The following is a 27,167-nucleotide window of genomic DNA, read 5'->3' on the forward strand; positions in this document are numbered from 1 at the left end:
AATGCCAATGATCATGTACATTAGCTATTTTTTGTGACTTTACATACCACCAATACAAAAAATACCTCAGGCAGCATGCTGCCCTTAGTATTTTAATTTTCACTTGCCACTGCTGGACACAGTGGCAATCGATATGCCCATAGGTGGAGCTAAGCACACCCTTCAGGTGGTGCAAGACACACCTCCTCAACAGCTGTGCGACACCAGCTGTAGTTTCCCTGAAACCAGTTTCCAAAGTTTGTAAGTATGGTGCAAGGGCAGTCGGTGGACTGCCCGTACACACAGACAGATGTGCCGATATATCAGCCGATTGGATCACATAAACATCCGAGTCTCACTGGCACTCGGATTTGCAACGGGGCAGTGGAGAATCCAAGAATGTATAACTTTCCAGGGCAGCGGTAGTAGGTTAGGAAATCATGCAGTAATGTGTACATGACCAGTAATACTCAATAACCTACTACACACAAAATATACCAGCCATCTGCTGGATACCCCTGCTCCAGCAACCTCAGTCAGATACAGAGGGATGCAGTTAAAATACCGGCTGTCGGGATACCAGCGATCAGGAGACCGACGCTGGAATCCCGACAACAGGTGATATGCCACTGGGTGGAATCCCGACCATGGTAGGTTATTCCTCCCTCAGTTGGTTTGTCCATGACACCAACCAAGTGGGAATATAACCTACAGTGAGCCACCGTGCCTGAAGCATGGCAATCGCACTCGTGACGGCATTCCAACAGCCGGGGTGCCGCTGTCGGTATACCGACTGCCGGCATCCCATCTGACGGTAAAACATTTGTACAGTATTCCGATAAAGAAATAACCCCCTACACCAACCACTTCCCACTCACACATATACCCCAGCCCTGCCCCAGTCACCTCTCTCACACTCTGTACACCAGCCAGGATCAGTATGCGTGACCAGCGGATGAGATGCAGGTGGTAACAATACCGACAGCAGCATCTGGATGGTCACAACCCCGACAAGCAAGGGCGTAGCTACCATAGGTTCAGGGAGTGCAGCTGCTATGGGCCCCTGAGCTGAGAGGGACCACGTTCCCTGTCAAAGTTACATGTGTTACATCTTACATGTATTAAGTTTATAAGGGCATAGGGGTCCTTATAAACTTTTGCCTTGGGGTCTGCAATATTGTATATCTAGATATTCCCCTGGACCTGTTAATTGTATATATAGTATAACATGAAATGGAGAGCATTATACTGTTAAGTAATATGAACTTAGGTATTGTAATGTGGCAGAATGTGAGGTACCGACACTATATGTCATAATGTGTACTGGCAGCCCTACAATGTGACATAATGTGAACTAGGGTACTACCATGGTTCACAAAATGAAGTAGGGCACTACTATGTGGCATAACATTAAATAAGGCACTACCGTGGATCAGAAAATGAACTAAAACCCTATTAGGTCAATTGTTAAAATGAACAACTGCTGTGTCTCTCTAGAAGCATTGGGACAGGGGCCCCATCAAAATGTTGCTATGGGGCCCACACATTTATAGCTATGCCCCTGCCGACAAGGGCGAGGTAAGTATTGTAACCTTACCTCCTACCCCCATAACCTTAACCCTCCCTTACCATAGCCTAACCCTAACTTCCCCCTTAGTGCATAACCCTAACCTACCCCCTCTTCCTGCAGGCTAACATTAATTCCCCCTCCTTAGTGCCTAAACCTAAATCCCCTCCCCAGGTGCTGCCTAACCCTCCCTCGCAGCCTAACCTCCCTGGGTGGCACCTAAACCTAACCCCCTCCCCCACAGCCTAACCCTCCTGACTATACTTACCTTTGGGATTCCGATATCGGGATGTTGACCTGTTCGGGATTCCGGTGTGTGGGTGTTCTGATGGGTGTTGGGATTCCAGCGTGGGTGTTCTGACGAGTGTCGGCAATATGACAGCCGGTATCTTGGTCATATACCCACGAGCCTGCATCCAGCACACATATGCCCCAGTCATCTCAGAATGATACATATGCCCCAGCAACCTCCCACACCCATATACCCCAGCACTGCAAGCAGCAACCTCCCTCACACCCATACATCCCAGCCCTGCACCCAGCAGCTGCCCTCACACAGATCTGGTCCAGCTCTGCACCCAGCAACCTCCCTACAGTATAAACCCCTGCCCTGTGTCAATCACCTCTTCTCTCTCCCTGTACTAGTAGTAGCAGCAGCAGTGGAGCGGGGTCTGCCTGTGTCCAGCTCTGACTGACTTTCAGCTGCATGTGTGCTGGAGGGGGGCGGAGCTACCAGCCATGTGTAAGAGAAGAGCAGCAGCTATGAGGAAGCCTGGAGACTGCTGTACATGAAGAAAAGGCTGTCATCGGTAAGCAGACACCCTCTCCTGACCTTACTCAATGGGGAATGTCAGGCTGCCACTGCACAATCTCATACTGTAGGTGTGGGAACTTGCTAGAGGCTGGGACAGCCTTTCCCCTTTCCTCTCCCTGCTGGTTGCTATAAGCACTGCCGCCTCAGACTGCCCCGGCTCTCTCTGTGCACTGTAGATTGGCCACTGCTATCCACATCCACAACACAGCGTTGGCCAGCATTTAAGTAACATGACGTCAAGCACCATGACATCATACAATCTCCCGTGCAGTCTCTGTCCCCTAAATTTTCAGGACTTGCACATGTGCAGTACAGATTTTCGCAACAATTTTCGCAACGAGGCGGCAAAAACTGGGAAGAACAGCAGGGTTTGCGGGGCAGCGGAAGGATCAATTAAAAAACGTGAGCCTCCCGCTCATTGTGGGAGGGCAGGAAAGCCTGCCTTACACTTGATGCAGGGACTGACTTCACAGCTGGGTAGACAAATTGAAATGCCCACCCAGCTGGATGACGGTACCGAGATATCAAGCAGCCAATAGATAAGTGTATGTGCTTACCTGGAATATGCCGACATCTCAGGTATGCCGACATCTCGCTTCAGTGTGTACCCAGCTTTACCTTATACACTGAGGGATGAAGCTCAATACAGCTGCCTCTCCTCATTCTGTGCCCCCTTCTTATGATGACATGACTATGTACCGGAGCTGTGGAGCCAGTACACCAAGCACACAGCTCCTCTCTTTTACTGCGGTTCGGCTCCTTCGTAAATGGCAAATTTATATTTTACATGCACTCTTATTTAGTCTACAATTTGGATCTAAGGGTTATTACATGTTTGTGCTGCATAATTTAATTAACTTTCAAATAGTATTTTATTTCATGAGATAGAAGATTATTACTTTTCTCTGACGTCCTAGTGGATGCTGGGACTCCGTCAGGACCATGGGGATTAGCGGCTCCGCAGGAGACAGGGCACAAAAATAAAAGCTTTTAGGACTAGGTGGTGTGCACTGGCTCCTCCCCCTATGACCCTCCTCCAAGCCTCAGTTAGGTTTTTGTGCCCGTCCGAGCAGGGTGCAATCTAGGTGGCTCTCCTAAAGAGCTGCTTAGAAAAAGTTATTAGGTTTTTTATTTTCAGTGAGTCCTTCTGGCAACAGGCTCACTGCAACGAGGGACTTAGGGGAGAAGAAGTGAACTCACCTGCGTGCAGGATGGATTGGCTTCTTAGGCTACTGGACACCATTAGCTCCAGAGGGATCGAACACAGGCCCAGCCATGGAGTCCGGTCCCGGAGCCGCGCCGCCGACCCCCTTGCAGATGCCGAAAAGTGAAGAGGTCCAGAAACCGGCGGCAGAAGACTTTTCAGTCTTCATGAGGTAGCGCACAGCACTGCAGCTGTGCGCCATTGTTGTCAGCACACTTCACACCAGCGGTCACTGAGGGTGCAGGGCGCTGGGGGGGGGCGCCCTGGGCAGCAATGATAATACCTTGTTCTGGCTAAAAATACATCACATATAGCCCCTGGGGCTATATGGATGTATTTAACCCCTGCCAGGTCTCACAAACACCGGGAGAAGAGCCCGCCGAAATAGGGGGCGGGGCCTATCTCCTCAGCACACAGCGCCATTTTCCTGCACAGCTCCGCTGCGAGGAAGGCTCCCAGGACTCTCCCCTGCACTGCACTACAGAAACAGGGTAAAAAAACAGAGAAGGGGGGCACTTTTTTGGCGATATTGATATATTAAGCTGCTATAAAGGAAACAACACTTCTGTAGGGTTGTTCCTATATATTTATAGCGCTTGGGTGTGTGCTGGCAAACTCTCCCTCTGTCTCCCCAAAGGGCTAGTGGGGTCCTGTCTTCGATAAGAGCATTCCCTGTGTGTCTGCTGTGTGTCGGTACGTGTGTGTCGACATGTATGAGGACGATGTTGGTGTGCAGGCGGAGCAATTGCCGGTAATGGTGATGTCACCCCCTACGGAGTCGACACCGGAATGGATGGCTTTGTTTATGGAATTACGTGATAATGTCAGCACGTTACAAAAATCAGTTGACGACATGAGACGGCCGGCAAACCAGTTAGTACCTGTCCAGGCGTCTCAGACACCGTCAGGGGCTGTAAAACGCCCTTTACCTCAGTCGGTCGACACAGACCCAGACACGGACACCGAATCTAGTGTCGACGGTGAAGAAACAAACGTATTTTCCAGTAGGGCCACACGTTATATGATCACGGCAATGAAGGAGGCTTTGCATATCTCTGATACTGCAAGTACCACAAAAAGGGGTATTATGTGGGGTCTGAAAAAACTACCTGTAGTTTTTCCTGAATCAGAGGAATTGAATGAAGTGTGTGATGAAGCGTGGGTTAACCCCGATAGAAAACTGCTAATTTCAAAGAAGTTATTGGCATTATATCCTTTCCCGCCAGAGGTTAGGGCGCGCTGGGAAACACCCCCTAGGGTGGATAAGGCACTCACACGCTTATCAAAACAAGTGGCGTTACCGTCTCCTGAAACGGCCGCCCTCAAGGATCCAGCTGATAGGAGGCTGGAAACTACCCTGAAAAGTATATACACTCATACTGGTGTTATACTGCGACCAGCCATCGCCTCTGCATGGATGTGCAGTGCTGGGGTGGTTTGGTCGGATTCCCTGACTGAAAATATTGATACCCTGGATAGGGACAGTATTTTATTGACTATAGAGCAATTAAAGGATGCTTTTCTTTATATGCGAGATGCTCAGAGGGATATTTGCACTCTGGCATCGAGAGTAAGTGCGATGTCCATATCTGCCAGAAGAAGTTTATGGACGCGACAGTGGTCAGGTGATGCGGATTCCAAACGGCATATGGAAGTATTGCCGTATAAAGGGGAGGAATTATTTGGGGTCGGTCTATCGGATTTGGTGGCCACGGCAACAGCCGGGAAATCCACCTTTTTACCTCAGGTCCCCTCCCAACAGAAAAAGACACCGTCTTTTCAGCCGCAGTCCTTTCGTTCCTATAAGAACAAGCGGGCAAAAGGACAGTCATATCTGCCCCGAGGCAAAGGAAAGGGTAAGAGAGTGCACCAAGCAGCTCCCTCCCAGGAGCAGAAGCCCTCCCCGGCTTCTGCAAAGCCCTCAGCATGACGTTGGGGCTTTACAAGCGGACTCAGGGGCGGTGGGGGGTCGACTCAAGAATTTCAGCGCACAGTGGGCTCACTCACAGGTGGACCCCTGGATCCTGCAGGTAGTATCTCAGGGTTACAGGTTGGAATTCGAGAAGTCTCCCCCTCGCCGGTTCCTAAAGTCTGCTCTGCCAACGTCTCCCTCAGACAGGGCGACGGTATTGGAAGCCATTCACAAGCTGTATTCTCAGCAGGTGATAGTCAAGGTACCCCTCCTACAACAGGGAAAGGGGTATTATTCCACACTATTTGTGGTACCGAAGCCGGACGGCTCGGTAAGACCTATTCTAAATCTGAAATCTTTGAACCTGTACATACAAAAATTTAAGTTCAAGATGGAGTCACTCAGAGCAGTGATAGCGAATCTGGAAGAAGGGGACTTTATGGTGTCCCTGGACATCAAGGATGCTTACCTGCATGTCCCAATTTGCCCTTCACATCAAGGGTACCTCAGGTTCGTGGTGCAAAACTGTCATTATCAGTTTCAGACGCTGCCGTTTGGATTGTCCACGGCACCTCGGGTCTTTACCAAGGTAATGGCCGAAATGATGTTTCTTCTGCGAAGAAAAGGCGTATTAATTATCCCTTACTTGGACGATCTCCTGATAAGAGCAAGGTCCAGAGAACAGCTGGGGGACGTAGTAGCACTAACCCAGGTAGTGCTGCAACAGCACGGGTGGATTCTGAATTTTCCAAAATCTCAATTGACCCCGACGACACGTCTGCTGTTCCTGGGAATGATTCTGGACACGGTTCAGAAAAAGGTGTTTCTTCCGGAGGAGAAAGCCAGGGAGTTATCCGAACTTGTCAGGAACCTCCTAAAACCAGGAAAAGTGTCTGTGCATCAATGCACAAGAGTCCTGGGAAAAATGGTGGCTTCTTACGAAGCGATTCCATTCGGCAGATTCCACGCACGAACTTTTCAGTGGGATCTGCTGGACAAATGGTCCGGATCGCATCTGCAGATGCATCAGCGGATAACTTTGTCTCCACGGACAAGGGTGTCTCTTCTGTGGTGGTTGCAGAGTGCTCATCTGTTAGAGGGCCGCAGATTCGGCATACAGGACTGGGTCCTGGTGACCACGGATGCCAGTCTGAGAGGCTGGGGAGCGGTCACACAGGGAAGAAACTTCCAGGGAGTGTGGTCAAGCCTGGAGATGTCTCTTCACATAAATATACTGGAGCTAAGAGCGATTTACAATGCTCTAAGCCTGGCAAAACCCCTGCTTCAGGGTCAGCCGGTGTTGATCCAGTCGGACAACATCACGGCATTCGCCCACGTAAACAGACAGGGCGGCACAAGAAGCAGGAGGGCAATGGCAGAAGCTGCAAGGATTCTTCGCTGGGCGGAAAATCATGTGATAGCACTGTCAGCAGTGTTCATTCCGGGAGTGGACAACTGGGAAGCGGACTTCCTCAGCAGACACGATCTACACCCGGGAGAGTGGGGACTTCATCCAGAAGTCTTCCACATGATTGTGAACCGTTGGGAAAAACCAAAGGTGGATATGATGGCGTCCCGCCTCAACAAAAAACTGGACAGGTATTGCGCCAGGTCAAGAGACCCTCAGGCAATAGCTGTGGACGCTCTGGTAACACCGTGGGTGTTCCAGTCAGTGTATGTGTTTCCTCCTCTGCCTCTCATACCAAAAGTACTGAGAATTATACGGCAAAGGGGAGTAAGAACGATACTCGTGGCTCCGGATTGGCCAAGAAGAACTTGGTACCCGGAACTTCAGGAGATGCTCACGGAAGATCCGTGGTCTCTACCTCTAAGACGGGACCTGCTTCAGCAGGGACCGTGTCTATTCCAAGACTTACCGCGGCTGCGTTTGACGGCATGGCGGTTGAACGCCGAATTCTAAGGGAAAAAGGCATTCCGGAAGAGGTCATCCCTACCCTGGTAAAAGCCAGGAAGGAGGTGACTGCACAACATTATCACCGCATTTGGAGAAAATATGTTGCGTGGTGTGAGGCCAGGAAGGCCCCAACGGAGGAATTTCAACTTGGTCGATTCCTACATTTCCTGCAAACAGGATTGTCTATGGGCCTCAAATTAGGGTCCATTAAGGTTCAAATTTCGGCCCTGTCGATTTTCTTCCAGAAAGAATTGGCTTCAGTTCCTGAAGTCCAGACTTTTGTAAAAGGAGTACTACATATACAGCCCCCGGTTGTGCCCCCAGTGGCTCCGTGGGATCTTAATGTAGTTTTGGATTTTCTCAAATCCCATTGGTTTGAGCCACTCAAATCGGTGGATTTGAAATATCTTACATGGAAAGTAACCATGCTACTGGCCCTGGCTTCAGCCAGGAGAGTGTCAGAATTGGCGGCTTTATCGTATAAAAGCCCATATCTGATTTTCCATTCGGACAGGGCAGAACTGCGGACGCGTCCTCAGTTTCTGCTTAAGGTGGTTTCAGCGTTTCACCTGAACCAGCCTATTGTGGTGCCTGCGGCTACTAGCGATTTGGAGGATTCCAAGTTGCTGGACGTTGTCAGGGCATTGAAAATATATATTTCAAGGACGGCTGGAGTCAGAAAATCTGACTCGCTGTTTATACTGTATGCACCCAACAAGCTGGGTGCTCCTGCTTCTAAGCAGACGATTGCTCGTTGGATTTGTAGCACAATTCAACTTGCACATTCTGTGGCAGGCCTGCCACAGCCTAAATCTATCAAGGCCCATTCCACAAGGAAGGTGGGCTCATCTTGGGCGGCTGCCCGAGGGGTCTCGGCATTACAACTCTGCCGAGCAGCTACGTGGTCGGGGGAGAACACGTTTGTAAAATTCTACAAATTTGATACCCTGGCTAAAGAGGACCTGGAGTTCTCTCATTCGGTGCTGCAGAGTCATCCGCACTCTCCCGCCCGTTTGGGAGCTTTGGTATAATCCCCATGGTCCTGACGGAGTCCCAGCATCCACTAGGACGTCAGAGAAAATAAGATTTTACTTACCGATAAATCTATTTCTCGTAGTCCGTAGTGGATGCTGGGCGCCCATCCCAAGTGCGGATTGTCTGCAATACTTGTACATAGTTATTGTTACAAAAAAATCGGGTTGTTATTGTTGTGAGCCGTCTGTTCAGAGGCTCCTACGTTTGTCATACTGTTAACTGGGTTCAGATCACAAGTTGTACGGTGTGATTGGTGTGGCTGGTATGAGTCTTACCCGGGATTCAAAATCCTTCCTTATTGTGTACGCTCGTCCGGGCACAGTATCCTAACTGAGGCTTGGAGGAGGGTCATAGGGGGAGGAGCCAGTGCACACCACCTAGTCCTAAAGCTTTTATTTTTGTGCCCTGTCTCCTGCGGAGCCGCTAATCCCCATGGTCCTGACGGAGTCCCAGCATCCACTACGGACTACGAGAAATAGATTTATCGGTAAGTAAAATCTTATTATTTCTAACCAGTTGTTTCTATAGCGCACACATATTTAGTGCTTTACAGTGAATATTTGGCCATTCACATTTTAAAAGAACTAGTAACAAACTGCGCTCTCAAAAGGCATGGGGCAGATACTGTTTGTCTGCTACTATGGGAAGGGTATTCTCTACCCCTATAGATCAATAATGGCTAAAATACAAAAAGATGGGTACCAGCGCATAACTTACAGTATCATTAGAAGGTTGAGTACATTATGTTATAAAGTGACAATAAAGTTTATTAAGGGGGTATCCAATTACTTGTGAAAAAACATCGGGCGTGAAAAACGGACGTTTTTTTCTCGATGTTTCACCCATTTTTTTTTACAGGCTATCCAATTTGGTTGCCAGTAAAAAAATATATTCTATCCTGAAAACACACAGGTTTAGTGAAATCTCTGTGTTTCCGGTAGAAACAGCCCCGTTTTCGGATGAAAATGGGGCTGTTTTCAGGGATTTGGTTTCGCCTGCCTGAGGCAGGTGAAACAAAATCCCCAATAAACTGAGGCCCTTGCTGGCTTATCGGGGCTAATTACTGTAGATAGCCTTCAGCAGGAAAATTGCTAATTGGATACCCCCATAAATGGTTATAAACAAACTGTAAAATAGTATAAAATGCCAAATCATAAACATAGCAATCAAAAATTGTCTAATACCGGTATTACACATAGGGGCATGGGGAAGAGGAGGGACACAAAAAAAGAAAAAAAATGATAGATATTAAAAATGATGGTTCCTCACATGTATCAGTAAACGTCCAGGTCCCAAAAGTTTTATAAGGTATATGTGCCCTATGGGTAGTACAAGGGACGTCCAATAATAAAAGGCACTATATTTTGGAGAAAGAGCGCTATATAAATAAAATTATTATTATTATTATATATGAATGACCAAATCAGCGGCTCAATATCCTGGATAGCCACCAATGAAGTATACTCTTTTACCTTTAATCCATAGGCGTAAAGTGGGTCAAAAGGTTTTTTGCGGGTAATAATTCAGGTGAATGTCTTGAATCAAAGAGCGCACTGTACCCGCAATGCTTCCTCACTCTTTCAATGCATTTCACCTACTGTGAGGCTTCTTCAGGGCAATTAGGGATTCCCCTTTCCCATGTGTTATATACTGGTATTATACAATTTCTGATTGCTATATTTATAATTCTTCATTTTATAAGGTTTTTTTTTTACTGTTTTACAGTTTGCTTATAACCATTTAATAAACTTTATTGTCACTTAATAACATAATGTATTCAACCTTTTATTAATACTGTAAAGGTCCATACACACTTAACGATATAATGAGCGACGTCGCTCATTTTCCCCCTCCTTGAGCGACGTCGCTCATTATATCGTTAAGTGTGTATGCCGCCAGCGACGACCGATGCGCGGCCCTGCGGGTCGGCAACGATCGTCGCTGTCGGTCAGGCATGCATGAAGGATGTGGACTGTCGTCCACGACCTTCATGCAGGGCTGGCGGGGGCGTGACGTCACTGAGCGATATGAGCGGTCATATCGCTCAGTGCGTACAGGCGGCCGCCGACCGGCCGGCCCGGGAGGGGGAAACGTTAGACGATGTCGCTCACAGAGCGACATCGTCTAATGTGTATGGGCCTTAAGTTATGCTCTGAGACCCACCTTTTGTAATATGTTATCTAGCCATACTCTTCTTTGGACACAAATAGTTCTTAAAATGTTAGTAAACATTTATGATATTTATTTTGAAGCTGGAGTCGCATTTCTACCATTTCTGAAGTAAAAATGTTCCCACAAACCAGTAGCACCTCAGGGTATGTCCATGCCTGGAAAAATGTTCAAAGTAAGGGGGCGAGCACAATGTGTGTCAGTTTGCAGGAGAAAAGGTGTCTTTTCTCTCCACCTAGTGGGGCAGATGTATTAACCTGGAGAAGGCATAAGGAAGTGATAAACCAGTGATATGTGCAAGGTGATAAAGGCACCAGCCAATCAGCTCCAATATGTAAATTAACAGTTAGGATCTAATTGGATCACTGTGTATCACCTTGCACATATCACTGGTTTATCACTTCCTTATGCCTTCTCCAGGTTAATACATCAGCCCCAATGATTGCTAGATGAGGAGCTAACAGGAGTATATGTGCATCATACATTTGTACGTAACACCATGCACAGCAAATATCATACCAAAGGGGAGATGTACGATACTGCCTTATGGAGTTTAGTGGTATCTGAGCAAGGTATGTGCTTCAGATACTGCTTCACTCCATGTATTGTTGTGGTGTTATGTGCCTCCGTCATTATTGGTGCTACAATCGTCAAGATAGGAGCTAATGTGGCAGCAAATGCTTGACTGGTCAGTGGCACTGGCTGTTCCGACAACTGTAGCTGTCGTTGCCACATGCACAGCACTATCCCTGGCTGTTTGCTCCGACAGCAAGAGATTTACGCCAACAACAAAAAATATGTTGTTTAAAAAAAAAAAGTTGCTGATGTTGCAGGGAAATTTCTGACGGAAGATTTCTGACTGGCGCATACGCACAATCTATGCAAGCGCCGGCCCCGGAGAGCAGCTAGAGCCGACAGAGGCAGAGTACACTTCCCCTAAAACAATTACTTTTTTATTACATCCGGACAGTAAATGACCCTGCTTCACCTCGATAATGGGCAAAGCTGGTCAGGACACTGAAGAATCGTTAATAACATTTCTCTAACGTCCTAGAGCAGCGGTGGCCAACCTGTGGCTCTTGAGCCACATGTGGCTCTTTCTTTCTTCAAATGTGGCTCCTAACACACAAAGTCACATGACCACAACAGATCCGGTAACCACTGCTCTCCAGAAAAACACGTAGCAGCACTACGGGGACTTAGAACTGAGGGAGCCAAATACTAGAGATGAGACACCTACCAGCCAACAGAGGACACATAAGGGGTTGCTGCAGTGGCATGAATTGGGGGAAGCTGAAGTGACACATGAGGGTGCTGGCTGAAGTGACAGCAGGGTGCTGGCTGAAGTGACAAGAGGGTGCTGGTTGGAGTGACAAGAGGGGGCTGGTTGGAGTGACACATGGGGGAGCTGAAGTGTATTATGTGAATCTGGATCTTTTATATATATATATTATGTGGATCTGGCTTTTACAATTATTTTATGTGGAAGTGGCTTTTGTTCAATGTATTTTATGTTGTATCTGGCTTTTTCAATGTATTTTATACCAGGGGCGTGGCCTAGAAGGCACAAGGCCACACCCCATTTTTGCATGTGCGCTTTCGGCTCGAAGTCGGCTCTTTGACGCACCTAACACATTTTTTGGGGCTCTTTGTCTCTGACTGGTTGGCCACCCCTGTCCTAGAGGATGCTGGGGACTCCGTAAGGACCATGGGGATAGACGGGCTCCGCAGGAGACATGGGCACTTTAAGAAAGACTTTAGGTCTGGGTGTGCACTGGCTCCTCCCTCTATGCCCCTCCTCTAGACCTCAGTTTGATACTGTGCCCAGAGGAGATGGGTGCACTACAGGGAGCTCTCCTGAGCTTCCTGTCAGAAAGTATATTTGTTAGGTTTTTTATTTTCAGGGAGCCTGCTGGCAACAGACTCCCTGCATCGAGGGACTGAGGAGAAAGAAACAGACCTACTTCTGTGAGTTTCAAGGCTCTGTTTCTTAGGCTACTGGACACCATTAGCTCCAGAGGGATTGGTACGCAGGTCTCACCCTCGCCGTCCGTCCCAGAGCCGCGCCGCCGTCCTCCTCGCAGAGCCGGAAGATAGAAGCCGGGTGAGTATGAGAAGAAAAGAAGACTTCAGAGGCGGCAGAAGACTTCATGATCTTCACTGAGGTAACGCACAGCAGTAAAGCTGTGCGCCATTGCTCCCATACACTTCACACAACGCAGTCACTGTAAGGGTGCAGGGCACAGGGGGGGCGCCCTGGGCAGCAATAAAACCTCTCCATTGGCAAAATAAGTATATACATGTACAGATGGGCACTGTACATGTATATAATAGAGCCCCCGCCAGTTTTCAGGAATTTTGAGCGGGACAGAAGCCCGCCGCCGAGGGGGCGGGGCTTCTCCCTCAGCACGCACAGCGCTGAGAGGAAGCTCCCCTGACTTTCCCTTGCTAATACACGGTGATAGAGGGGTTTTAATAGGGGGGCACAAATTTGGCGGATATAAAGTATAAACAGCGCTACTGGATAAACATTTAGTGGGGTATTCAATTATCCGCAAATTCGCGGCAATTTTTCGATTCGATTCTATTCGATTCCAAACGGGTTTCACGTGAAAATTCTTGCAGTGAAAAGTGCAGGTGAAAATGGGGAAATCAGCCTGTACCCCAAAAAATGCTAAACTAACATAGGAAAACATAAGAGAAGTGTGTTAGAGATCACATTAGAGAGTTTTTGGGGACTTAAATTGTGTGAAATGGCTGTTATATGCATTTCTTAAAAAATGCAAAAAAAAGATAGAAAGCAAGTTTTTTTTAGCAAAATAAATGCTCTCATTAAATTTGGGGTACATGAAAATGGGTATAAGTATATATTTGGGTCATTTTAGGGTACTTTAAAAAAAAGTGGAAACAGACCGATTACTCCCATCTGCAAGCCTAAAAAACACCTGTCCCACTCATAAAGCACCCCAATATACCTGTCCCATACCTTGAACCCCAATTTCCATCACTTTGTACTTTTTCACCCCAAAAATGACATGTCATTATTGGCCAATTAAAAATAATTAAAAACCTCAACGTGCCTAATTAGTCATTAAGGGGGGTGTCCCAGGAGTTCTGGACCATATCCAAACATTTTTACCTTAAATTAGTGACTTTTCCCAACTTTTCACCTGCTTCAGAGTAGGTGAAGTGAATTAGTGAAAAAATGATCACCGATAAATTTTCCAGGAAAATTGAATAAGCTGTAATTGCGTTTCACGGGAAAAGTCCGTTATCACTGCTAATTGAATATACCCCATAGTGTTTTTTTTCCAGGGTCATATAGCGCTGGGGTGTGTGCTGACATACTCTCTCTCTGTCTCTCCAAAGGGCCTGTTGGGGAAACTGTCTTCAGATAAGAGGTTCCCTGTGTGTGTGGTGTGTCGGTACGCGTGTGTCGACATGTCTGAGGTAGAAGGCTCACCTAGGGAGGAGGGGGAGCGTATGAATGTGAGGTCTCCGTCGGCGGTGCCGACACCTGACTGGATGGATATGTGGAATGTTTCAAGTGCTAGTGTGAACTTATTGCACAAAAGATTAGACAAAGCTGAAGCTAAGGAACAGTCAGGGAGTGAACCCATGTCTGTTCCTATGTCGCCGGGACCTTCAGGGTCTCAGAAGCGCCCACTATCACAGATAGGAGACACAGATACCGACACGGATTCGGACTCCAGTGTCGACTACGATGATGCAAAGTTACAGCTAAAAGTGGCTAAATGTATTCGATATATGATTATTGCATTAAAAGAAGTGTTGCATATCACAGAGGAACCCCCTGTCCCTGACACGAGGGTACACATGTATAAGGGAAAGAAGCCTGAGGTAACTTTTCCCTCCTCACATGAGTTAAACGAATTATGTGAAAAAGCGTGGCAATCTCCAGACAAAAAACTGCAGATTCCCAAAAGGATTCTTATGGCGTATCCTTTCCCACCAACAGACAGGATACGGTGGGAATCCTCCCCTAAGGTGGACAAAGCGTTGTCACGCTTGTCAAAAAAGATAGCGCTGCCATCCCAAGATACGGCTACCCTCAAGGATCCTGCTGACCGCAAGCAGGAGGTTACCTTGAAATCCATTTACACACATTCTGGTACATTACTCAGACCGGCAATTGCGTCGGCCTGGGTTTGTAGCGCTGTAGCAGCATGGACAGATTCCTTATCAGCGGAAATTGAGACCCTAGATAAGGATACCATTTTATTGACCCTAGGCCATATAAAGGATGCTGTCTTATATATGAGAGATACTCAAAGAGACATTAGTTTACTGGGTTCCAGAATAAACGCTATGTCAATTTCTGCTAGACGAGTCCTCTGGACCCGGCAGTGGACAGGTGATGCCGACTCAAAAAGACATATGGAGGTCTTACCTTACAAGGGTGAGGAATTGTTTGGGGAAGGGCTCTCGGACCTGGTCTCCACAGCTACGGCAGGTAAATCGACTTTTTTGCCTTATGTTCTCTCACAACCTAAGAAAGCGCCACATTATCAAATGCAGTCCTTTCGTTCAAATAAAAGCAAAAGAGTACGTGGATCGTCCTTTCTTGCCAAAGGTAAGGGCAGAGGTGAAAAGCTGCACAGCACAGCTAGTTCCCAGGAACAGAAGTCCTCCCCGGCCTCTGCAAAATCCACCGCATGACGCTGGGGCCCCGCTGAGGGAGTCCGCCCCAGTGGGGGCACGTCTTCGACTTTTCAGCCACATCTGGGTTCACTCACAGGTGGATCCCTGGGCAATAGAAATTGTTTCTCAGGGATACAAGCTGGAATTCGAAGAGGTGCCTCCTCGTCGGTTTTTCAAATCGGCTCTACCGACTTCTCCCCTAGAAAGGGAGATAGTTTTAAATGCTATTCACAAATTGTATCTTCAACAAGTGGTGGTCGAAGTTCTCCTGCTTCAGAGAGGGAAGGGATACTACTCAACCCTGTTTGTAGTTCCGAAACCGGACGGTTCAGTCAGACCCATATTGAATTTAAAATCCCTGAACCTATACTTAAAACGGTTCAAGTTCAAGATGGAATCGCTCAGAGCGGTCATCGCCAGCCTGGAAGGGGGGGATTTTATGGTATCTCTGGACATAAAGGATGCATACTTTCATGTCCCCATTTATCCACCTCACCAGGCGTACCTGAGATTTGCGGTACAGGATTGTCATTACCAATTTCAGACGTTGCCGTTTGGGCTTTCCACGGCCCCGAGGATTTTCATCCAAAGGTAATGGCGGAAATGATGGTGCTCCTGCGCAAGCAGGTGTCACAATTATCCCATACTTGGACGATCTCCTCATAAAAGCGCGATCAAGGGAGAAGTTACTGAACAGCGTGTCACTTTCATTGAAGGTGTTTCAGCAACACGGCTGGATTCTCAATATCCCGAAGTCACAGCTGGTTCCTACGACTCGTCTGACCTTCTTGGGCATGATTCTGGACACAGACCAGAAAAGGGTTTTTCTTCCGATGGAAAAAGCTCAGGAACTCATGACTCTAGTCAAGAACCTATTGAAGCCAAAACAAGTGTCTGTGCATCATTGCACTCAAGTCCTGGGAAAAATGGTGGCAACATACGAAGCCATTCCCTTCGGCAGGTTCCATGCAAGGACTTTTCAATGGGACCTATTGGACAAGTGGTCCGGGTCACATCTACAAATTCATCAGCTGATCACCCTGTCCCCCAAGGCCAGGGTATCTCTCCTGTGGTGGCTGCAGAGTGCTCACCTTTTGGAAGGCCGCAGGTTCGGCATTCAGGATTGGATCCTGGGGACCACGGACGCGAGCCTCAAGGGTGGGAAGCAGTCACACAGGGAAGAAACTTCCAAGGACTTTGGACAAGTCAAGAGACTTGTCTTCACATCAACATCCTGGAACTGAGGGCCATATACAACGCCCTACGTCAAGCGGAGAACCATATACAACGCCCTACGTCAAGCGACCAACCAGTTCTGATTCAGTCAGACAACATCACCGCAGTGGCTCATGTAAACCGCCAAGGCAGCACAAGGAGCAGAGTGGCAATGGCGGAAGCCACCAGGATTCTTTGCTGGGCGGAAAATCATGTAAGCGCACTGTCAGCAGTGTTCATTCCGGGAGTGGACAACTGGGAAGCAAACTTCCTCAGCAGACACGACCTGCATCCAGGGGAGTGGGGACTTCATCGGGAAGTCTTCGCACAGATTGCAAGTCAGTGGGGACTGCCCCAGATAGACATGATGGCGTCCCGCCTCAACAAAAAGCTACAGAGGTATTGCGCCAAATCAAAAGACCCTCAGGCAGTAGCAGTAGAAGCCCTAGTGACACCGTGGGTGTTCCAGTCGGTCTATGTGTTTCCTCCTCTTCCTCTCATACCCAAGGTGTTGAGAATAATAAGAAAAAGAGGAGTGAGAACAATTTTCATTGTTCCAGATTGGCCACGAAGGATATGGCGAAAATATGTTTCTTGGTGTGAGGCCAGGAATGCTCCTACGGAAGAATTCCATCTGGGCCGTTTCCTTCACTTCCTACAGACTGGAGTGAATTTGGGCCTAAAGTTAGGCTCCATTAAGGTTCAGATTTCGGCCTTATCCATTTTCTTTCAAAAAGAATTGGCTTCTCTCCCAGAAGTACAGACTTTTGTGAAGGGAGTGCTGCATATTCAGCCTCCTTTTATACCTTCGTTGGCACCTTGGGACCTTAACGTGGTGTTGAGTTTCCTTAAGTCGCACTGGTTTGAACCACTTCAATCGGTGGAGTTAAAATATCTCACTTGGAAGGTGGTCATGTTATTAGCCTTGGCTTCGGCTAGGCGAGTGTCGGAATTGGCGGCTTTGTCTCATAAAAGCCCCTATCTGGTTTTCCATATGGATAGGGCGGAATTGCGGACCCGTCCTCAATTCTTGCCTAAGGTGGTTTCACCTTTTCATATGAACCAACCTATTGTGGTGCCTGTGGCTACACGAGATTTGGAGGATTCCGAGTCCCTTGATGTAGTCAGGGCTTTGAAAATTTATGTGGCCAGAACGGCTAGAGTCAGGAAAACAGAGGCACTGTTTGTCCTATATGCAGCCAACAAGGTTGGCGCTCCTGCTTCGAAGCAGACTATTGCTCGCTGGATCTGTAACACGATTCAGCAGGCGCATTCTACGGCTGGATTGCCGTTACCAAAATCGGTCAAGGCCCATTCCACTAGGAAGGTGGGCTCGTCTTGGGCGGCTGCACGAGGGGTCTCGGCACTACAACTGTGCCGAGCTGCTACTTGGTCGGGTTCAAACACCTTTGCAAAGTTCTATAAGTTTGATACCCTGGCTGAGGAGGACCTAAGGTTGGCTCATTCGGTGCTGCAGAGTCATCCGCACTCTCCCGCCCGTTTGGGAGCTTTGGTATAATCCCCATGGTCCTTACGGAGTCCCCAGCATCCTCTAGGACGTTAGAGAAAATAAGATTTTACTCACCGGTAAATCTATTTCTCGTAGTCCGTAGTGGATGCTGGGGACTCCGTAAGGACCATGGGGAATAGCGGCTCCGCAGGAGACTGGGCACAGCTAAGAAAGATTTAGGACTACCTGGTGTGCACTGGCTCCTCCCACTATGACCCTCCTCCAGACTTCAGTAAGGATACTGTGCCCGGAAGAGCTGACACAATAAGGAAGGATTTTGAATCCCGGGTAAGACTCATACCAGCCACACCAATCACACCGTATAACTCGTGATAATATACCCAGTTAACAGTATGAACATAACAGAGCCTCTCAAAAGATGGCTCAACAATAACCCTTGTAGTTAACAATAACTATATACAAGTATTGCAGACAGTCCGCACTTGGGACGGGCGCCCAGCATCCACTACGGACTACGAGAAATAGATTTACCGGTGAGTAAAATCTTATTTTCTCTGACGTCCTAGTGGATGCTGGGGACTCCGTAAGGACCATGGGGATTATACCAAAGCTCCCAAACGGGCGGGAGAGTGCGGATGACTCTGCAGCACCGAATGAGAGAACTCAAGGTCCTCCTCAGCCAGGGTATCAAATTTGTAGAATTTTGCAAACGTGTTTGCCCCTGACCAAGTAGCAGCTCGGCAAAGTTGTAAAGCCGAGACCCCTCGGGCAGCCGCCCAAGAAGAGCCCACTTTCCTCGTGGAATGGGCTTTTACAGATTTAGGCTGCGGCAGGCCAGCCACAGAATGCGCAAGCTGAATTGTGCTACAAATCCAGCGAGCAATAGTCTGCTTTGAAGCAGGAGCACCCATCTTGTTGGGTGCATACAGGATAAATAGCGAGTCAGTCTTCCTGACTCCAGCCGTCCTGGAAACATAAATTTTCAAGGCCCTGACTACGTCCAGTAACTTGGAGTCCTCCAAGTCCCTAGTAGCCGCAGGCACCACGATAGGTTGGTTCAAGTGAAAAGCTGATACCACCTTAGGAAGAAACTGGGGACGAGTCCTCAATTCTGCCCTATCCATATGGAAAATCAAATAGGGGCTTTTACATGACAAAGCCGCCAATTCTGACACACGCCTTGCCGAAGCCAAGGCCAAAAGCATGACCACTTTCCACGTGAGATATTTTAAATCCACGGTTTTAAGTGGCTCAAACCAATGTGACTTTAGGCAACCCAACACCACGTTGAGGTCCCACGGTGCCACTGGAGGCACAAAAGGAGGCTGAATATGCAGCACTCCCTTGACAAATGTCTGAACTTCAGGCAGTGAAGCCAGTTCTTTTTGGAAGAAAATCGACAGAGCCGAAATCTGGACCTTAATGGAACCCAGTTTTAGGCCCATAGTCACCCCTGACTGTAGGAAGTGCAGAAATCGACCTAGCTGGAATTCCTCCGTTTGGGCCTTCCTGGCCTTACACCACGCAACATATTTTCGCCATATGCGGTGATATGTTGTACGGTTACATCTTTTCTAGCTTTAATGAGCGTAGGAATGACTTCCTCCGGAATACCCTTTTCTTTTAGGATCCGGTGTTCAACCGCCATGCCGTCAAACGCAGCCGCGGTAAGTCTTGGAACAGACAGGGCCCCTGCAGCAGCAGGTCCTGTCTGAGCGGCAGAGGCCATGGGTCCTCTGAGATTAATTCTTGAAGTTCCGGGTACCAAGACCTTCTTGGCCTATCTGGAACAATGAGAATAGTTCTTACTCCTTTTTTCCTTATTATCCTCAGTACCTTGGGTATGAGAGGAAGAGGAGGGAACACATAAATCGACCGGTACACCCACGGTGTCACTAGAGCGTCCACAGCTATCGCCTGAGGGTCTCTTGACCTGGCGCAATATTTTTCTAGCTTTTTGTTTAAGCGGGACGCCATCATGTCCACCTGTGGCCTTTCCCAACGGTTTACAATCAGTTGGAAGACTTCTGGATGAAGTCCCCACTCTCCCGGGTGGAGGTCGTGCCTGCTGAGGAAGTCTGCTTCCCAGTTGTCCACTCCCGGAATGAACACTGCTGACAGTGCTAACACGTGATTTTCCGCCCATCGGAGAATCCTTGTGGCTTCTGCCATCGCCGTCCTGCTTCTTGTGCCGTCCTGTCGATTTACATGGGCGACTGCCGTGATGTTGTCTGACTGGATCAGAACCGGCTGGTTTTGAAGCAGGGGCTTTGCCTGACTTAGGGCATTGTAAATGGCCCTCAGTTCCAGAACATTTATGTGTAGGGAAGTCTCCTGACTTGACCAAAGTCCTTGGAAGTTTCTTCCCCGTGTGACTGCTCCCCAGCCCCGAAGGCTGGCATCCGTGGTCACCAGGACCCAGTCCTGTATGCCGAATCTGCGGCCCTCTCTGAGATGAGCACTCTGCAGCCACCACAGCAGAGACACCCTGGTCCTTGGAGACAGGGTTATCAACCGATGCATTTGAAGATGCGATCCGGACCATTGGTCCAACAGGTCCCACTGAAAGGTTCTGGCATGGAACCTGCCGAATGGAATCGCTTCGTAGGAAACTACCATCTTTCCCAGGACTCGCGTGCAATGATGCACCGACACCTGTTTTGGTTTCAGGAGGCCTCTGACTAGAGATGACAGCTCCTTGGCTTTCTCCTCTGGGAGAAACTCTTTTTTCTGGACTGTGTCCAGAATCATCCCCAGGAACAGTAGACGTGTCGCCGGAACCAGCTGAGACTTTGGAATATTCAGAATCCAACCGTGCTGGTGTAGCACCTCCTGAGATAATGCTACGCCGACCAACAACTGCTCTCTGGACCTCGCCCTTATCAGGAGATCATCCATGTATGGGATAATTAAAACTCCCTTTTTCCGAAGGAGTATCATCATTTCGGCCATTACCTTGGTAAATACTCTCGGTGCCGTGGACAGGCCGAATGGCAACATCTGGAATTGGTAATGACAATCCTGTACCACAAATCTGAGGTACTCCTGGTGAGGATGGTAAATGGGGACATGCAGGTAAGCATCCTTGATGTCCAGAGATACCATGTAATCTCCCTCTTCCAGGCTTGCAATAACCGCCCTGAGCGATTCCATCTTGAACTTGAATTTTCTTAAATATGTGTTCAAGGATTTCAAATTTAAAATGGGTCTCACCGAACCGTCCGGTTTCGGTACCACAAACATTGTGGAATAGTAACCCCGTCCTTGTTGAAGTAGGGGCACCTTGACTATCACCTGCTGGGAATACAGCTTGTGAATTGCCTCTAACACAGCCTCCCTTTCTGAAGGAGTCGTTGGTAAGGCAGATTTGAGGAAACGGCGGGGGGGGATGTCTCGAATTCCAGCCTGTACCCCTGTGATACCACTTGAAGGATCCAGGGATCTACCTGTGAGCGAGCCCACTGATTGCTGAAGTTTTTGAGACGGCCCCCCACCGTACCTGGCTCCGCCTGTTGAGCCCCAGCGTCATGCGGCGGACTTAGCAGAAGAAGCGGGGGAGGACTTTTGTTCCTGGGAAGTGGCTGTATGCTGCAGCTTTTTTCCCCTACCTCTGCCTCTGGGCAGAAAGGACGCGCCTCTACCCCGTCTGCTCTTTTGGGGGCGAAAGGACTGTACTTGATAATACGGTGCTCTCTTTGGTTGTGAGGGGACATGTGGCAAAAATGCTGATTTCCCAGCTGTTGCTGTGGACACTTAAGTCCGAAAGACCATCCCCGAACAACTCCTCACCCTTATAAGGCAAAACTTCCATGTGCCTTTTAGAATCTGCATCACCTGTCCACTGCCGGGTCCATAACCCTCTCCTGGCAGAAATGGACAGTGCACTTATTTTAGATGCCAGCCGGCAAATATCCCTCTGTGCATCTCTTATGTAGAAGACAGCGTCTTTAATATGCTCTACGTTTAGCAATATAGTGTCCCTGTCTAGGGTGTCAATGTTTTCTGACAGGGAGTCTGACCATGCAGCTGCAGCACTGCACATCCATGCTGAGGCAATAGCTGGTCTCAGTATAATACCAGTGTGTGTATATATAGCTTTCTGGAGAGCCTCCTGCTTTCTGTCAGCAGGTTCCTTTAGGGCGGCCGTATCCTGGGACGGCAGTGCCACCTTTTTTGATAAGCGCGTAAGTGCTTTATCCACCCTAGGGGGTGTTTCCCAACGTGACCTATCCTCTGGCGGGAAAGGGTACGCCATTAGTAATTTTTTTGAAATTACCAATTTTTTATTGGGGGAAGCCCACGCTAGTTCACACACTTCATTTAATTCTTCAGAAGGGGGAAAAACTACTGGTAGTTTTTTCTCCCCAAACATAATACCCTTTTTTGTGGTACCTGGGGTCACCTCAGAAATGTGTAAAACATTTTTCATTGCCTCAATCATATAACGAGTGGCCCTATTGGACATTACATTAGTCTCTTCGTCGTCGACACTGGTATCAGTATCCGTGTCGACATCTGTGTCTGCCATCTGAGGTAGCGGGCGTTTTAGAGCCCCTGATGACTTTTGAGACGTCTGGGCAGGCACGGGCTGAGAAGCCGGCTGCCCCGCATTTGGCATGTCGTCAAATTTTTTATGTAAGGAGTCGACACTTTCGCGTAATTCCTTCCACAAGTCCATCCACTCCGGTGTCTGCCCCGCAGTGGGTGACAACACATTTATAGGCACCTGCTCCTCCTCCACATAAGTCTCCTCATCAAACATGTCGACACAGCTGTACCGACACACCGCACACACACAGGGAATGCTCTGACAGAAGACAGGACCCCACAAAGCCCTTTGGGGAGACAGAGAGAGAGTATGCCAGCACACACCAGAGCGCTATATAAATCAGGGATTAACTAAATTATATCCCCTTATAGCTGCTATATGTATATTGCGCCTAAATTTAGTGCCCCCCCTCTCTTTTTTACCCTTTTCTGTAGTGTAGACTGCAGGGGAGAGCCAGGGAGCTTCCTTCCAGCGGAGCTGTGAGGGAGAAATGGCGCCAGTGTGCTGAGGGAGATAGCTCCGCCCCTTTTTCGGCGGACTTTTCTCCCACTTTTTTATGGATTCTGGCAGGGGTATTTATCACATATATAGCCTCTGGGGCTATATATTGTGATATATTTGCCAGCCAAGGTGTTTTTATTGCTTCTCAGGGCGCCCCCGCGCCCTGCACTCTCAGTGACCGGAGTGTGAAGTGTGTATGAGGAGCAATGGCGCACAGCTGCAGTGCTGTGCGCTACCTTGGTGAAGACTGATGTATTCTGCCGCCGATTTTCCGGATTCTTCTTGCTTCTGGCTCTGTAAGGGGGCCGGCGGCGCGGCTCCGGGACCGAACATCAATGGCCGGTTCCATGCGGTCGATCCCTCTGGAGCTAATGGTGTCCAGTAGCCTAAGAAGCCCAAGCTACCACCAGTTAGGTAGGTTCGCTTCTTCTCCCCTTAGTCCCTCGCTGCAGTGAGTCTGTTGCCAGCAGATCTCACTGTAAAATAAAAAACCTAAAATATACTTTCTCTCTAGGAGCTCAGGAGAGCCCCTAGTGTGCATCCAGCTCAGCCGGGCACAGGATTCTAACTGAAGTCTGGAGGAGGGTCACAGTGGGAGGAGCCAGTGCACACCAGGTAGTCCTAAATCTTTCTTAGCTGTGCCCAGTCTCCTGCGGAGCCGCTATTCCCCATGGTCCTTACGGAGTCCCCAGCATCCACTAGGACGTCAGAGAAAATAAGATTTTAAACCTACCGGTAAATCTTTTTCTCATAGTCCGTAGAGGATGCTGGGAGCCCATCCCAAGTGCGGACTACTTCTGCGAGACTTGTATATAGTTTTGCTTACATAAGGGTTATGTTATAGTTGCATCAGGTTGGACTGATGCTATGTTGTTTTTTCATACTGTTAACTGTTTAATAGATACACAAGTTATACGATGTGATTGGTGTGGGCTGGTATGAATCTTGCCCTTGGATTAACAAAAATCCTTTCCTCGTACTGTCCGTCTCCTCTGGGCACAGTTTCTCTAACTGAGGTCTAGAGGAGGGGCATAGAGGGAGGAGCCAGTGCACACCCAGACCTAAAGTCTTTCTTAAAGTGCCCATGTCTCCTGCGGAGCCCGTCTATCCCCATGGTCCTTACGGAGTCCCCAGCATCCTCTATGGACTACGAGAAAAAGATTTACCGGTAGGTTTAAAATCTTATTATTACTACATCTTTCCCCAAGTTCTTTATTGTACAAAAAATAAAAGTACAATGGGGGACATCCAGCTGATATAGGTGGATAAAAAGACCTAGCAAATATAGAATATATCCCATTTGCATAGTAGGTTCATATATTATATATTAAAGGTACAATACAATCAGTGCAATGTTGAACTTGTTTCCTCCACCCCACTTTGCTAAGTGTATCACTAATGTATAGAACATGAAGCTGCAATATTAAATCATTAAGCACATACGCCTGTAATTAATTTCTATTACAGTGGAATCATTTAAGGCATTTTTATTTATGTATTTCTTTCCTGAAGCTCTAAAACATTTGTTCCATCTCCTAGGTAAATTGTCATCCACATGTACTGAATATACAGTTGGTAGTGTGAATACTGTGTACTCATGCAAGGCTTATCCCTCTCAGCTTGCTATGATGCAGTAAGTTACATTAACATTATTTTTCATATTATGTTTGCAGTGGTGTTGGTGAGGCAATTGGAAATATTAACCACTTAACTGGCATAGTCGCGCGTGATGCAACCGGAGCTAGGTGTATATTACCTGGCTTGGTTGCATCACATGCGAAGTGCTGCCTGCTCTCACCTAGTTTTCCATAGCCCCTGGCCACCACTGTGTCCCCCGGGTTAGGGTTAGGCTGCGGGCAGGAAGGTTTGGTTAGGAAGCGGAGGGCAATAGAGGGAGGGGTAGGGTTTAGGGTTAAGGATAGTGAAGAAATAACTTACTGGAATGCAGGAGAATCAGAGGTCTGACCAGGAAGTTATGACCACCGGGACCCACAAGATGCTGGTGGAGATGCTACAGCTGCCAGGAGAAGTAGAGTCACCGCTGGGCCACTAGATACACTATTTCAACATTCTAACATGTCCACATTTCATCAGTGTCTATGGGCATGTCGTCATGTTCACATGATGAAAGATGACGTTATGACTGCCCACATATCATACCAAACCCTTCAGATGCTGTCTTAGAAAAAAACTTTAATATAAATCTGTGGTCATTACATCAGACAGAAACAAAACTTGTATGTACTGTATTACCTGAAGCAGAAGCTTCACAAGGGGGTGCAGGCTGCACCCGGGTATCATCCTTCCAAGGTGTGACACCTCTGCAGGAGGAACAGCACTCAGCTCCTGTCACTGAGAATGAGCCGCCAGTGGTGGAAGAGACTCTGGAGCAGCCTGCACAACCTTTACAGTGAGGTAATCAGGGGCTTACTCTGCGAGGCAACGCCGCCATTAGTGACATCAGCAGGGCCTCACAAGACCGCAAAACTATGCCCCTTTTCTAGCACGCATCTTTGGCTCACGCAAGTATTTTTTTTGGCTGCATCAGGTGTCACCGACCCCGATTCCGCCACTCATCTGACCTGAAGTTTTCTTCTACTATAGATTGGTTGGTATTATTATGGATATTAACTTTATATATTGCAATTCAACCTGTTTCCAACATGCTCTATTAAAGGTAGCAGCAGTGTTAGCAAGTCCAGCCACATCTAGGAATTGGGCCCTTAGTGTGTAGCCAGGTGCAGCCTGTCCCTGAATCCTCCTCTGGCTCCTACTGAAACGATTATACACTGTGTTAGCATGTGTCAGATACACTGAAATGGAACAAGGGGGGTAAGTCAGACCTGATCGCTAGGGTGCATTTTTTGCATCCCTGTGATCAGATAGTCGCCACCTACAGGGGAGGGTATTAGCTGTATGCAGGTGTGCAATCGCATTCGTAGCAGAACTGCACAAACATCAGTTTGTGCAGTTTTTGCTCAGCCCAGGACTTACTCAGCCGCTGCGATGATCAGGGCCGGAGCTGATGTCAGAAACCCTCCCTCCAAATGCCTGGTCCCTCCTGCGTTTTCCCGGACACTCCTCTAAAATGGTCATTTGCCACCCACAAACGGCTTCTTCCTGTCAGTCACCTTGCGATCGCCCATGCAATTGCTTTCTTCGCACCATCCCGTCGCTATGCAGTGATGCCCGGTGCAGTCGTACGACGCGCCGGTGCATTGCAGTGCATATGCATGCGCAGTACAGACCTGATTGACCGCTATGCGAAAATGGGATAGTTATTAGGATAAGGAACATTTCATGGTAAAGGCAGACTAAGTGCACTGTCTGCAGTTTTGCGCACACATTCATATATTTTTCTTTTTTTTGGGTGGGGGGGCAGGGACTTGAATTATTTAAAAGAGTTAACTGGATGGAAAATATACATTCAGCGGGCATTCCCTGCTTTGTGGGACTAAAGGACTTTGCATTTGTTTTTCATTTCTGGTGATGGAAATTTTGACCTTATTACAGGTTGAGTATCCCATATCCAAATATTCCGAAATACGGAATATTCCGAAATACGGACTTTTTTGCGTGAGAGTGAGATAGTGAAACCTTTGTTTTTTGATGGCTCAATGTACACAAACTTTGTTTAATACACAAAGTATTTAAAAATATTGTATTAAATTACCTTTAGGCTGTGTGTATAAGGTGTATATGAAACATAAATGATTTGTGTGAATGTAGACACACTTTGTTTAATGCACAAAGTTATAAAAAATATTGTCTAAAATGACCTTCAGGCTGTGTGTATCAGGTGTATATGAAACATAAATGCATTCTGTGCTTATATTTAGGTCCCATCACCATGATATCTCATTGTGGTATGCAATTATTCCAAAATACGTAAAAATCCGATATCCAAAATACCTCTGGTCCCAAGCATTTTGGATAAGGGATACTCAACCTGTAATAGGAATCCTTAGAGTTCCTCTGTGTACAAGCAATTTTCATCACTTTGTCCTGATGCATGCCTTTTGCTTCCTTTAAAATATGTCACATTTGTTATTTTGTTAGAGTATTTTGGATCATGTTGCTCTATTACAAGCAAGCCTACCATAAGCAGCTCAAGCACAGGCATAACTGGATCTTTATGGCACATCAAGAAGATCAATGGACACCCTGAATACAG

The 27,167-nt window shown here is 47.8% G+C and overlaps 1 long non-coding RNA gene across 1 annotated transcript; it reads left to right on the top strand.

Annotated features, from left to right (window-relative positions):
* Positions 1-2,287: 2,287 nt before the first annotated feature.
* On the top strand, positions 2,288-27,167 carry LOC135050770 (uncharacterized). Its single transcript, XR_010241804.1, has 3 exons — positions 2,288-2,355; positions 24,533-24,626; positions 27,053-27,167. It is a non-coding gene; the product is annotated as an uncharacterized LOC135050770 (long non-coding RNA).

Source organism: Pseudophryne corroboree, chromosome 2 (assembly GCF_028390025.1).
Source record: "Pseudophryne corroboree isolate aPseCor3 chromosome 2, aPseCor3.hap2, whole genome shotgun sequence".
In the NCBI taxonomy this organism is placed as follows: domain Eukaryota; kingdom Metazoa; phylum Chordata; class Amphibia; order Anura; family Myobatrachidae; genus Pseudophryne; species Pseudophryne corroboree.